Source organism: Nilaparvata lugens, chromosome 6, assembly GCF_014356525.2.
Source record: "Nilaparvata lugens isolate BPH chromosome 6, ASM1435652v1, whole genome shotgun sequence".
Lineage (NCBI taxonomy): Eukaryota > Metazoa > Arthropoda > Insecta > Hemiptera > Delphacidae > Nilaparvata > Nilaparvata lugens.
In genome coordinates this window covers 5,406,672-5,419,690 of record NC_052509.1, presented here as the reverse complement: position 1 = coordinate 5,419,690, position 13,019 = coordinate 5,406,672, and the positions used below count along the sequence as shown (strand labels likewise).

Below are 13,019 nucleotides of genomic sequence, written 5' to 3'. Positions count from 1 at the left end.
TCAAGGATGGGGTGGACCCCCCATTAGTTTCACAGAAAGGAGACTCATGCCAGTTGATAGAGCTGATAAATAACTAACTATATAGGGTATGAATTTGAAAAAAATTGGTCAAGTCATTTTTGAGAAAATCGTGAAAAACATGGTTTTTTAGTAATTATCCGCCATTTTTCTCAAGAATATTACAGAGCACCTGCAATTTTCCCAGAAATGAGACTCAGGTCAGTTGATAGGGCTTATAAATAGCTATCTAGGGTATAAATTTGAAGAAAATCGTTAGAGCCGTTTTCGAGAAAACCTTGAAAAACATGGTTTTTTAGTGATTATCCGCCATTTTTCTCAAGAATATTACGGAGCTTCTGCAATTTTCCCAGAAATGAGACTCATGTCAGTTGATAGAGCTTATAAATAGCTATCTAGGGTATAAATTTGAAAAAAATCATTAGAGCCGTTTTCGAGAAAACCTTGAAAAACATGGTTTTTTAGTGATTATCCGCCATTTTTCTCAAGAATATTACGGAGCTTCTGCAATTTTCCCAGAAATGAAACTCATGTCAGTTGATAGAGCTTATAAATAGCTATCTAGGGTATAAATTTGAAGAAAATCGTTAGAGCCGTTTTCGAGAAAACTGTGAAAAACATGGTTTTTTAGTAATTATCCGCCATTATTTCCGCCATTTTGAATTGAATTCCTTATTGTCGGATCCTCATGGTATAAGGACCTTAAGTTTAAAATTTCAAGTCAATCTGTTAATTAGGAATGGAGTTATCGTGTTCACAGACACACACACACACACACAGACCAACACCCAAAAATCATGTTTTTGGACTCAGGGGACCTTGAAACGTATAGAAAACATGAAATTAGGGTACCTTAAATTTTTTTTGAAAGCAATACTTTCCTTACCTATGGTAATAAGGCAAGGAAAGTAAAAATCATCTCTTTGATGATATAAATTCTTACAATAATTATTTCTATCAATAATAGTCTAATTGTATTGTGGAAATATTTTTCACTTTATGAATTCTATAATCAATACAATGTATGAAGACAATATCGCGAATACGTAACTGATAATAATTATCATATTTGGAATAGTTGGCGAATAGTTGGTGTGTGTGTGTATGTGGAATTGCGCTGCTCCACCCTTGATTAAGCCAATAATATTTGGAACATTGTTGTAGTCGCTTTGAACAACCCTTGATGCATAACAGGCCTACTTTACTTTGATGCCTATGACAATCAATTTTCAGCGTTGAGTGCAAAGGACTCTAGGCCTCTGTAATACACTCCGCTCTGACAGTTCATTACTGTATTATCATTGACATTGATTCAGTTAATAATTGAACTCTATTCATCAATCATTCAAAACTGTTTCAAATTGAAACTTCGCACAAATCTAAATTACCAATCCTTTGTTAAGAAGAAAATGTTTTGTTCTCGAGAAACATTTCATCAATCAATATCTTATTCATTTGTTCATTTATTGTACAAAACACTATAATTGACAGAGCGAAGTGAGGTCTAAGATTCAAGTCGACGGTTTGGCATTTCTCTTAATGTTTAAATGTTTATATGTTTATATTTTGTGCATTCACGTCGAAACGCGGTAATAGACTTTCATAAATTTGACAGGTATGTTCCTTTTTGAATTGCGCGTCGACGTATATACAAGGTTTTTGGAAATTTTGCATTTCAAGGATAATATAAAAGGAAAAATGAGCCTCCTTCATACGTCAATATTAGAGTGAAAATCAGACTATAGAACTATTCATCATAAATCAGCTGTCGAGTTGATTATAAATTGCATGCCATGACGCATGCAATTCAATATCTCAATGTAACTTGGTAAAAAATTATCAACACTGTGTAGACTATAAATTGCATGTCTCATTGCATGCCTCATTGAATGCAATTTTTATGCACTAGGATGCAAAGAACTTATAACAGCTCGTCTGGGCGCCTAGATGTCTTCTGGTTTTCTTGCGCTAAATTCCGGAAAGCGTTATATGATAATTAAATCTTGTGTAAGCATGATCTGATCAAATAAATAGTTGGTGTATCAGTGTGGAAGTGCTTATGGTTTGGGACGTCGTTATAGCTGCGCGAGGTCTACTGTTCACAGAACTACTAGTCATGATATATGCATATAATGGCGGTCAAAAAAACTTATGTTCTCCTGACCAAAAACTACACAACATCTTGAAGAAATTGAAAAAATATAGATTATTCATTATATAAACATTTGAGATTCATGAGCTTTATATGTGTGTTTATCTGCCATACGCTAAATAATAATATAATTACGACTATATATTCATCAATCATTCAAAACTATTCAAACAAACTGAAACTTTGCACAAATCTAAATTTCACCCAATCCTCTGTTTAGAAGAGACTGATTTTTCTCGAGAAACATTTCGAATGTTGTTCATTTTTGCTTCAACATTATTTGTTTAATTATTCATGAATTTAACTGGAAATTTTATTTCATTATCAAAATTTGGTAATAGAATAGTTTTGGGCCGAGTCTGTTGTTCCCACGGTATATAAAAGAAGACGGTAGGTGTCACGCGCATGTTTGTGATAAATTCCCGGTGTAGCTGACGTCATTTTATATCCGATCATCTGTTTTTAACAAATAAGTTTCATAAATAATTTATGAAACTATTGGCAATTATTGCCAATAGGTGTTAAAAACCTCAGTTGGTGGCGATGACGCAATCTAGCTGGCTGGCCACTGCGCACACATCTCATGACAACTACCGTTTTCATCTAAATACCGTGGTTGTTCCTACCCAATCATATTTATATGATTTGTGATTGTATCAAATAAATAAAAGCTATCGACCGTTGAAATCAAAGAATTTGATACAAAATGTCAATAACTTTCAAGGAACCAAATACAAAAGAATGAGGTGGATTGATGATTGTGTCAATACCACTGTGAACTATGATACCAAGTTGTATTAAAAATCATACATACTTTGAGAAGAGACAATAAGTAATTAACTAGTGATCACAATGTTTTGTGTTCAAGTCTACACGTAAAAATATCATGCGATAACTGAAGACTTCAATAACATCGGTACAAATGATAAGGAAACCATTGTTCTATGTTATAAAGTATTGAGTATAGTGAAATCATCAGTGTATCTAAATTAGTATGAGGAGCAGGAAGGGTTTCACAACATCACCAAATATTTTCTACAAATCTTTTCAAGTTGAAGACTAAAAATTAATAACCAAAATAGTCTACAAGCAGAATATTCAATGATGTTGCAGTATTTCCTCGCACACAGGCTTTTCCCATGTGAGGAACCTTCTTCAAGTTTTGTATATTATGTATATTGTTTGTACTTTCTAAGAAGAAAAATAAAGATAATTTCAATTTAATTTTCGCTTATTTTCAGCTCAGATCTTTACAGATTATAGATTATAATCATGTCACAAGATCATGTCACTCAAACTTCTTACTCCTACAAAAAGTAATAGAAATTTGTAAATTTAATTTATTTATTCCAGATTCTCGTATTTCATTTTTATTCCTGATTCAATGCCAATCATTGAAGTTACTACTGGCACTATGAGAATTATATTAATTTTATTAGCATATAAATCAATTATAGTGAGGTCCACGTTATAATGGCAGTGGATAAAGATAGAAGAATAGCGATGCCGATTCTCTGCATTAATTAATTTTATTTCTACACTGTCAAAAACATAATTGGCATGGTTGTGGACCTAGAAAAGGATAGTACCACCGGCTTTGTCGAATGATAGACAAGGATAGCAAAACCAAAGTTGATCAAATACTGTCATTATAACGTGGACCTCACTATAGACCAATTTATTAAATTTTATTCATTTCCAAATCAACAAAAAACAGACACTATTGACAGAGCCAATGCATGACTTTTCATATTTATGTATAGGAAATCTTCACCTCTTCGCTTGAAGCATCTTTAGTGACTCACCCTTGTGACAAGACATCTTGTGAGTCATGTGGTTATGTGACAGTATCACGTGACTTACCTGTGACAGTTGTGACGTCACACGGCTAGCTGTCGTCGGCAGCTGTCAGCGATAATCGTGCGACAACTTGCGATAATTTTTTATCGGTTCTTTGCAAATTAGCGTGTTTACATCTGATTCAAATTCGATCTATCGCTGTGTGTGGAGGGTTATGAAGCGATAGTCGCGCGACAAATTTATCGCGTTGTGTCGCGATAATCGCGTCGCGTAGCGGGACAAACGCGACAGAATAGGGAACCTCTATACACTAGGGCGATGTAACGCGTGTGCATTTGAATAGAGGGTTCCTCAGACGCTTGGTATCAATCCGCTAAAGGGGCGTGGTTTAGGTGGACCAATCACAGGCCTCCTGGGATCGATGTGCAGTTTTCCCCTCTTACTCTTCATCCTCCTACTCACCCTCCTCCACACTTTCGTGGCCTGATAACGTAACGTCTTCCAGAATTTTTTTCCACCCCTACAAACCCACTGCTCTGTGTTCTTGGCAATTTCTTCGAAAGAAATTTTCTCGGCAATTTAGACGCAGCGTAGGCTATCGCTATCATCGTATATTAACCACCTTACCTTGAGGCTTACATCAGAACGTTGTCGAATTATATCGAGTTCACTTTCAGAGATAAGAAATAGTATTCTTACCCTCAATTACATTACTATAACATACAACAATAATTACAAATACAATAAGATACAACTTGTGAATTTGTTTGTCGTTGCTCATGAAACTTGGCAATTGAATCATTTTTATTTATTTATTCTAGCATTAGCTCTAAACTAATAAGAAATAAGAAATAGTATTCTTACCCTCAATTACATTACTATAACATACAACAATAATTACAAATACAATAAGATACAACTTGTGAATTTGTTTGTCGTTGCTCATGACACATGACACTTTGCAATTGAAACATTTTTATTTATTTATTCTAGCATTGAATAGTTCTAAACTTTCTGATGCAGCTTGAACATGCTTAAGCTGCTTGATGATAAATGTGTGAGCGTTGATTTTAGTAATTATATTGATATACGATGTTCACTTGAAGATTCCCGCAAGGGACTCCCCACCAACAAAAGCCATACGAATTTACTTTTTACTTGAAGATTGTAAACTGCATCCCGAACGAGCTCATCGGTGAACCTATTAAGTTTGTTCCAATAAATATTGAAAACTGGATACTTCACAACTATTACTTCCATCTTAATATTTTATGAGTTCAAATTTTTTTCTGCTTTTAAAACTATCCATTATTTTCAGGATTAATTCATAATTGATAGCATTTATTTTAAATATACTGACCATTGTTTGAATAAAAAGATTCCATTTTAAATTATTAGCTTAAGATCACAAAGATTTAAGTCTCTACTCCTACTGGCAAACAAGTGTTTCACTTATGCCAGTAGTTCTTCACCTCCAGCTGTATTTTACAGATAGTTGATATACATGTTTAGAATAATAATTATTGTTTTTTCTGATTTTCACATCTTTGTTTTCTGTGTTTTGGTGAAATAAATTGAATTGAAAAAACTTATTAGATGTGATACAAAATTCAGGACAAGAAAAACTGGAAATTTTTGAAACTTCAATTTGTGGAATTCGACTCTTATAAAAATATTCCTGATCGATAATATTGTTGGCTACATAAGTACATAAAATCACAAGATAAATATGAGTCAAATATCGATAATCTATATTATAATTATTTGAATGGATTAAATTGGATAAATGCTGTGCTTAAATTTGAAACAAAACTCTTTCGAGAGTTGTCGTGCAATCGAGTCTCAAATCAAAAAAATTTCCTGAACAATTAAGTGACTGACTATAAGTATACAGTTAAGTAATTAACTGGAATTAAAAGTAAAAGCTAGAGAGTACCGGATGAATGTCATTCCATTATCCACTATAGCGTCAAAGTAGTCTATCATCCACTATCCTATTATATTATTAAGCGAGCAATTTCTGTATATCTGTTTATATTTTCATATCTGGTTATTAATATAACCATATTTATATAATTATGGTTATTTATATTTAAACGGTTCTCGAAATGGCTCTAACGATTTTCACGAAATTTGGAATATAGTAGATTTATGATATCAAAATTCTATTGCACTAGGTCTCATCCCTGGGAAAACTCGCTGAAGGACATTAAAAGGATAATTAATCCATGGCTGAACAGCTGTGGATGGTAAAAAAGTTAGTGAGCGAGTATGAGAGAAATAAAAATATCGCATCCCCGAAATTCATAAGATCACATATAGCCAGCTGTGAAATATAAACACGATAATTTTAGAGAATTGTGTTCTGCTTATCAATAAATAAAAATAACGAGCGAAGCTCGGTGCCCCGATATTAGTTTTGAGTTTTGAGAGAGAGCTCTTGATTATTGTGAACTTGAATTATTTATTTATTTACAATGCAAATGACACTAATGTAATAACATTGAAAGATAAAATAATAAGGTAGTCCTTGTGCTATTTTAATTGATGTCTTATTATAGCGAGACTCACTTCAAACTGTCAGGATTCCTTATCAATAGAACCAATGCTCCCTGTTTAACCAATGCTGACAGTTTAAAGTAAATCTCACTATAGAATCTACTGTAGGCATCAAAATAGCATACAATTTTTGTATGAATGGATAAATAAAATTTAAAACGGATAGAATTGAAGAGGATTTTTTATCCGTAATTTTGACAAAATGCAATTTTATTTCACAGAAAACTTCTTCTCTCGACAGTGAGAGACGTGGACACATATTTCTGTGGACACAACTCTTGAATTAAGAATCCAAAAAACGACGTTTCTTGATCGGTTTGGTGTTAAGGTTCTGCTTTTGAATCACAAAGAATCTTTAAAGTAGAGAATCTTCAAGGATTTTCATAGTGCTCACCTTCTAAGTAGATGTATGAAAATCGATTGTTCGTTCATTCTTCAACTCTGCAGCTTCAAGTTTTGTTTTTTTAATTAGTCTGTATAATAGTAGATTTCTTTGTTTCTCTCTTTATTCAATTGATGAAGATAAGATTTTTCCGTTCTATTGGACTGGAAAATAAGATACGCAATTACTATTGCCTTTCATTCTTGGAATATGTATTTACTATTTTCAACATTACAATTACTATTTTAAACATCTTGGAATCTGGATGGATATAGATGAATGTTATATTCTTCAACAATTTATTACAGAAATAGTCAAATATTATTGAATTATACTAGAATCGAATAGATAATACGATAATAAATGGAACTTGAGTAATTGAAACTGCTGAATCTTTCTTATTTTCAGTGTGATGGTGCCTCAACACGTTTTTTCAAATGAGGTTACCTAACCACTTTATATTATTGTTTTGTAATGTTTTGTGTATTATTTATTATTGTAAATTGTAAAGTGTGTGTCAATAAATGAAATGAAATGAAATGAAATGAAATGAATTGGATGAATGTTATATTGTTCAACAATTTCTTATAGAATTAGTCAAATACTATTAAATTATACTACAATCGGATAGATAATACGGTAATAAATTAAACTGCTGTAGGAATTATTACTCCTATTCTGAAGGAGTAGTTTCTTAAACATTTCCGATTCACAGGATAATTCAAATTCAAATTCTTTTATTGTTGTGAACATTGATACAATGTATAACAAAGTCATAGAAACATAGTAAAATAAAATATAAAAAATATGAGAACAATACATAGATAATGAGATCAACATAATAAAATATAAAATATCTATAAAAGACATATCACATCACGTATTCAAAAATAATTCATTCCTGTTATAAGGACATTTTTCAACAAGATAGGTTTTTATTTTACTTTTAAAACATTCAAAATCGTCAACCTTAAGACTATCTGGCAGGTAATTATAAAGTCTTGTACCAAATTCAATAAAACAGTTCAATGAACAGGAATAATTACACTGATTCAGTCTGAGTCAAGAGGCATTTCTTGTTTGATGGCTATGAACAGAGCTATTCAAAGCAAGACAGGCTAAGTTTTTATTAATATATAACAAACACTCCAGCGCATAAATAGCATGAATTATTGTCAAAATTTTATACTGCTTGAAAAATGGTTTGCAATGAGACCGACTAGGAACACCAGCAATAATTCTAACGGCTCGCTTTTGCAAAAACAAACAGTTTTGTTACATTAGTATCGTTTCCCCAGGCATTAATACTATAAGCTAAATGACTATGCACATGAGCAAAATAAACATTTTTTAACACATTAGAATCGACAATTAATTTCAAACGATTAAGTAGGAATATACCTCTTCACAGCCTGCCATGCAACAAATTTATATGTGACTCCCATTTAAGATTATTTTGAATAACTATGCCTAAAAATTTTGAATTATTTCTGTTAGAAATTGAAACCAAACTCCAACATCTGAGTTTTTTCTTTGTTGAGACATAGTGAGTTTGCTGCTGTCCGCAGTCGTCAATTAATACATCAACAAAACTATGTAAATATATATAATATATAATCAATTCTAGTATGAACCTGTAGCATAGTGAAACTATTACATGTACATGTTCCTAGCACATCAAAAGTCTCTACTTGTTATAAATTTATAAAAATATAAATCTGAGTACCCTTTTTTAGTTATTTGTGCAACTAGTGCGCAAAGTGACAGTTTGCTGCACCGAAAGAAACGTTTACGCCCGAGCCGTAGGCGAGGGCGGAATGGTTTGTTGAGTGCAGCAGAGGAACTTTGCGCACGTATTTCACATTTAATTTTTCCTACAGTTAGCATTAAATATGAAAAGTGGATAATTTTGGGTAAAATTGCCTGAAATCCATCAAATGTTTTTCGGTCTAATTTTATTATTGATAAAAACCTTAATTTATTGTCAAATTGAATAAAAATGTTGTCCTTGGTTATAATATATAATAGTAATAATTAGCGCGTTGTGCTTGGTTGCACCTCTGCTCACTATAGCAGCCACAGCAGTCACTGTTACCAACTTCATTTTGATTTTGCTGCACTGGTGCTCCATATAACCTACTAAGTATTTTGCATTGCCATGTTGCAAATCTGGAGTGCAGAAAAATTTTTCCCGCACTAGAGCGGAAAAGTGATTCTTTGCGTTCTGTAATCAGTGCAGCAATGGCCACTTTTCAACGTAACTGTAGGAAATAGTTATTTTCCTACAGATACCCTGAAAAGTGACCATTTGTGCACTGATTGCAGGCTGCAAAGAATCACTTTTCCGCACTAGTGCGCAAAGTGAGTACTTTGCGTACTCCAGATTTGCAGCATGACAACGCAAAATAGTAAGTAGGTTATATGGAGCAACAGTGCAGCAAAATCAAAATGAAGTTGGTAACAGTGACTGCTGCGGCTGCTATAGTGAGCAGAGGTGCAACCAAGCACAACGCGCTAATTATTAAGTAGATATTATAATAGAGGACAACGACAGCACAGTGCCACCACAGCACACACCACACAGCTGCCCCCCGCCATTCAAACACTACTCCATTATTCAGGCAATTTTACCCATAATTACCCACTTTTCATATTCAATGGTAACTGTAGGAAAAACTTAATGTGAAATACGCGCGCAAAGTACCTCTGCTGCACTCAAGAAACCATTCCGCCCTCGCCTACGGCTCGGGCGTAAACGTTTCTTTCGATGCAGCAAACTGTCACTTGCGCACTAGTTGCACAAATAACTATTGTGCAACTAGTGCGCAAAGTGACAGTTTGCTGCATCGAAAGAAACGTTTACGCCCGAGCCGTAGGCGAGGGCGGAATGGTTTCTTGAGTGCAGCAAACGAACTTTGCGCACGTATTTCACATTAAATTTTTCCTACAGTTACCATTGAATATGAAAAGTGGGTAATTATGGGTAAAATTGCCTGAATAATTTATGTGTGTTTGAATGGCGGGGGGCAGCTGTGTGGTGTGTGCTGTGGTGGCACTGTGCTGTCGTTGTCCTTGGTTATAATATCTACTTAATAATTAGCGCGTTGTGCTTGGTTGCACCTCTGCTCACTATAGCAGCCACAGCAGTCACTGTTACCAACTTCATTTTGATTTTGCTGCACTGATGCTCCATATAACCTACTAACTATTTTGCGTTGTCATGCTGCAAATCTGGAGTACGCAAAGTACTCACTTTGCGCACTAGTGCGGAAAAGTGATTCTTTGCAGCCTGCAATCAGTGCACAAATGGCCACTTTTCAGGGTATCTGTAGGAAAAAATTATTTCGTCACGACATGTTTCGGCTACTATAATGCCATCATCAAGTCATTATCTGCCGTTATCTCTACTTGTTTTATTCTGCCTATAATCCAAACTCTAGTTCCTAAAAATGAGATGTTTTGGAGAGGGTTTCTCCCTTTCTAAAGCCTTGTGAACACTACTGCGATACTCATTACAATAATTATTAACGATGAAGATTTCAACAATTATTTTACCGCGGGTTAAAAAAATTGCTTACAGGAAGATTTTGTAGGATTGTGATCCTCATAGAAAAATGTGAAGAAATGAATAATATCATAGAGAAACAATAGCTTGAGTAGATATCCCATGGTATAGGGCTTTTATGTCGCAACTTTTACTGTTATCTCAAGCCGATAGTCCACATAGGCCTATATCTTTCTCAAAAAGGTGTGTGACGCTGGTAGTCTCTCATATTGTGCCGTTCCTACACTCTCACCCGGCCAAAACAGTAAAAATCTACAATAATCGACTTGAGATAACAGTGAAAGTTGCGACATGAACGCCCTGTACCATGGGATATCTACTCAAGCTATTGTTTCTCTATGATAATATTTAGTCATAATTATTTTACCACATTTATTCACTACCTATTTAATTACCATATTTTCCTTAAATTGTCGGGTGTCTCTCTTCTTACGCCTGTCAAGTACACTGAATAAGTTATCGTCATCATTGTCGTGGAAAAAGAAACTGAAATCCTTAGCTGGTCCCCAGAATTCATTTTCAGGATCGTCATAGTTTGATTTGCCTTTTGCGAAGAACTTGTTTTCGAGGAAGGGCTGCTCCAGAGATTGTTGGATTGCTCTTTTCAAGGTCTATGGAAAATAAAACAGTTTAGAATAGAATAGAATTTTGTTGATAATTGTAATTAAAATAGGCTATCTATCACTTATTTTTAAATTTAGCTAACAAATACAAATTTCATAACTTTTACCAACCGGTATACTGTTAGGTGCTTAATATCTCAACTCTTTAACTGCTATAATAATATCTGTGGTCAAAGTGATTGTGGTCTGAAGATAATCTATTATTAAACATCCACTTTATTGTTTAGGGTTACTTGTATTTACATAGAAATTTGAAATCAATATGCTCTCTCATTGTTACATGGAAAACTTATTAGAGTGTTTGATGGTCAGTTTCTTTGAAATGTTTTGATTAGGCCTATCACTTTTCCTTGTGTCATCTTGATGAACTTTTGTGTTTCAAGTGTGTATTATTGTAGACTACGTTTATCATTGACAAAATCTATCCAACATATACTTAATGTTGGTGAATGATTGATTGGATTAAAAATATTTAAAAGCATATATTTTAAGAAAAGGTACCTACTTGGGTTTTTAATTTTTATTTAAATTTATTATAGAACTACAGTAGTGAGTAGTGTGGAGAGGGACAACAGCAGAGAAAGGAAGAAATCCTTTTTACTCTGTGGAAGAGGGCAGGAAGTGCATTGAAGGCTTCTGCTATCTAACGGCGAAATATAAAACTAAAACATCCTGTACTACAAGGATAATAATATTTTGCCCTCTGAAATTTAATTTTGACGTATACAAAAAGAATTATTTTTCATATATTTGTCTAGCATGGAAAATTGGAAAATTCAATTTAATAATCATAGAAGCCTCTAATATTCTGAATTAAAAATAGAACATTTCTGTTCCTAAAAGCTCATAAATATAACGTAGCTTAAACTTGGCACGCATAAATATTGCAGGAATACACACATCATCTAATAAAAGATTTTATAGTATATTATTAATCCTAGAAAATGGTTTCCATTAACTCACTTACTCTTTTATAAATATTTATGCATGAACTATGAATTTGACAAAATTTTACAACTTTATATAGACCTGTCAACTGCAATTTCAATCACAACATTATCTTAATAAAAATGTCCTTATACCTATTACCTTAATATGTCCTACTACTACATAAAAAAATACATCTACTATATACATAGATTGTTTAGGAACGTTGTAATAAACTCACATCTATATCACATGAAGAATCATTTTCTTCTAATATTGAGACACTTTTTCATTATTTTTCATATCAAATTTACGCTGTGGCAGAGCGATCAATATCTTGTAAGCTGCTAGTAATATTATAAACTGAAAAGTAAAATTTATACTCATCCTTTGATCAATAAGTAATTGATATTTTTTAAATTGTGCTATTGTGGTGTATAATTTTGTAGTGTTTTGTATATTTGAAGGGAAACATAAATAAAATAACCTGTCAAATATTGCAGGTATGGAAAATACATAACTAACCATAATTTAATTTGACAAGAGAAAATAAGCGCTTGTGCACATATGCAAATTGTGCACATATGACATAAAGTACGGGTATTTCAATGTTTAAGCTTTTACAAATTAATTCGCTAAATATTTTCAAAATAAACTTTTTCGAGATAAAAATCAAAGTATAACAAAAAAAAAATCAATTTTTTAAAATTTGTTTTCCATTTTTGCTTTTTGAGATTTTTGTAAATCATTTAACTAGGTACTAAACCTCACTACTTGCATTATTTTATTGAATTCAATTTTTTTAATAGGCCTATGTATTTTATGAATTCAATTCATCTTTTTTGATGAGTTTATAATTATTATTTATTCAGCAAGCTCATGATTCGAAATCCCTTTACTAAATTCAAATTTCAAAACGCCTTTCCTTTTACACTATCGAAAGGGATTCTTGTCGACATTAAAATGTAGAAATATCGATTCATGTCGATACTC

At 32.9% G+C, this 13,019-nt stretch overlaps 1 protein-coding gene and 1 long non-coding RNA gene across 2 annotated transcripts in view; both read right to left on the bottom strand.

The window, feature by feature from the left end:
• Positions 1-4,291, bottom strand: part of LOC111046547 (LIM homeobox transcription factor 1-beta) — a 103,072-nt gene extending 98,781 nt beyond the window's left edge. The window contains exon 1 of the mRNA XM_039429989.1: positions 4,034-4,291. The gene's annotated coding sequence lies outside the window, so the exon portion shown is untranslated. The remainder of the gene's footprint in view (positions 1-4,033) is intronic.
• Positions 4,292-7,064: 2,773 nt separating this feature from the next.
• LOC111046488 lies at positions 7,065-12,572 on the bottom strand. Its single transcript, XR_005571517.1, has 3 exons — positions 12,268-12,572; positions 10,872-11,087; positions 7,065-7,075 (listed from the first exon to the last, which is right to left on the bottom strand). It is a non-coding gene; the product is annotated as an uncharacterized LOC111046488 (long non-coding RNA).
• Between the last annotated feature and the right edge of the window lie 447 nt (positions 12,573-13,019).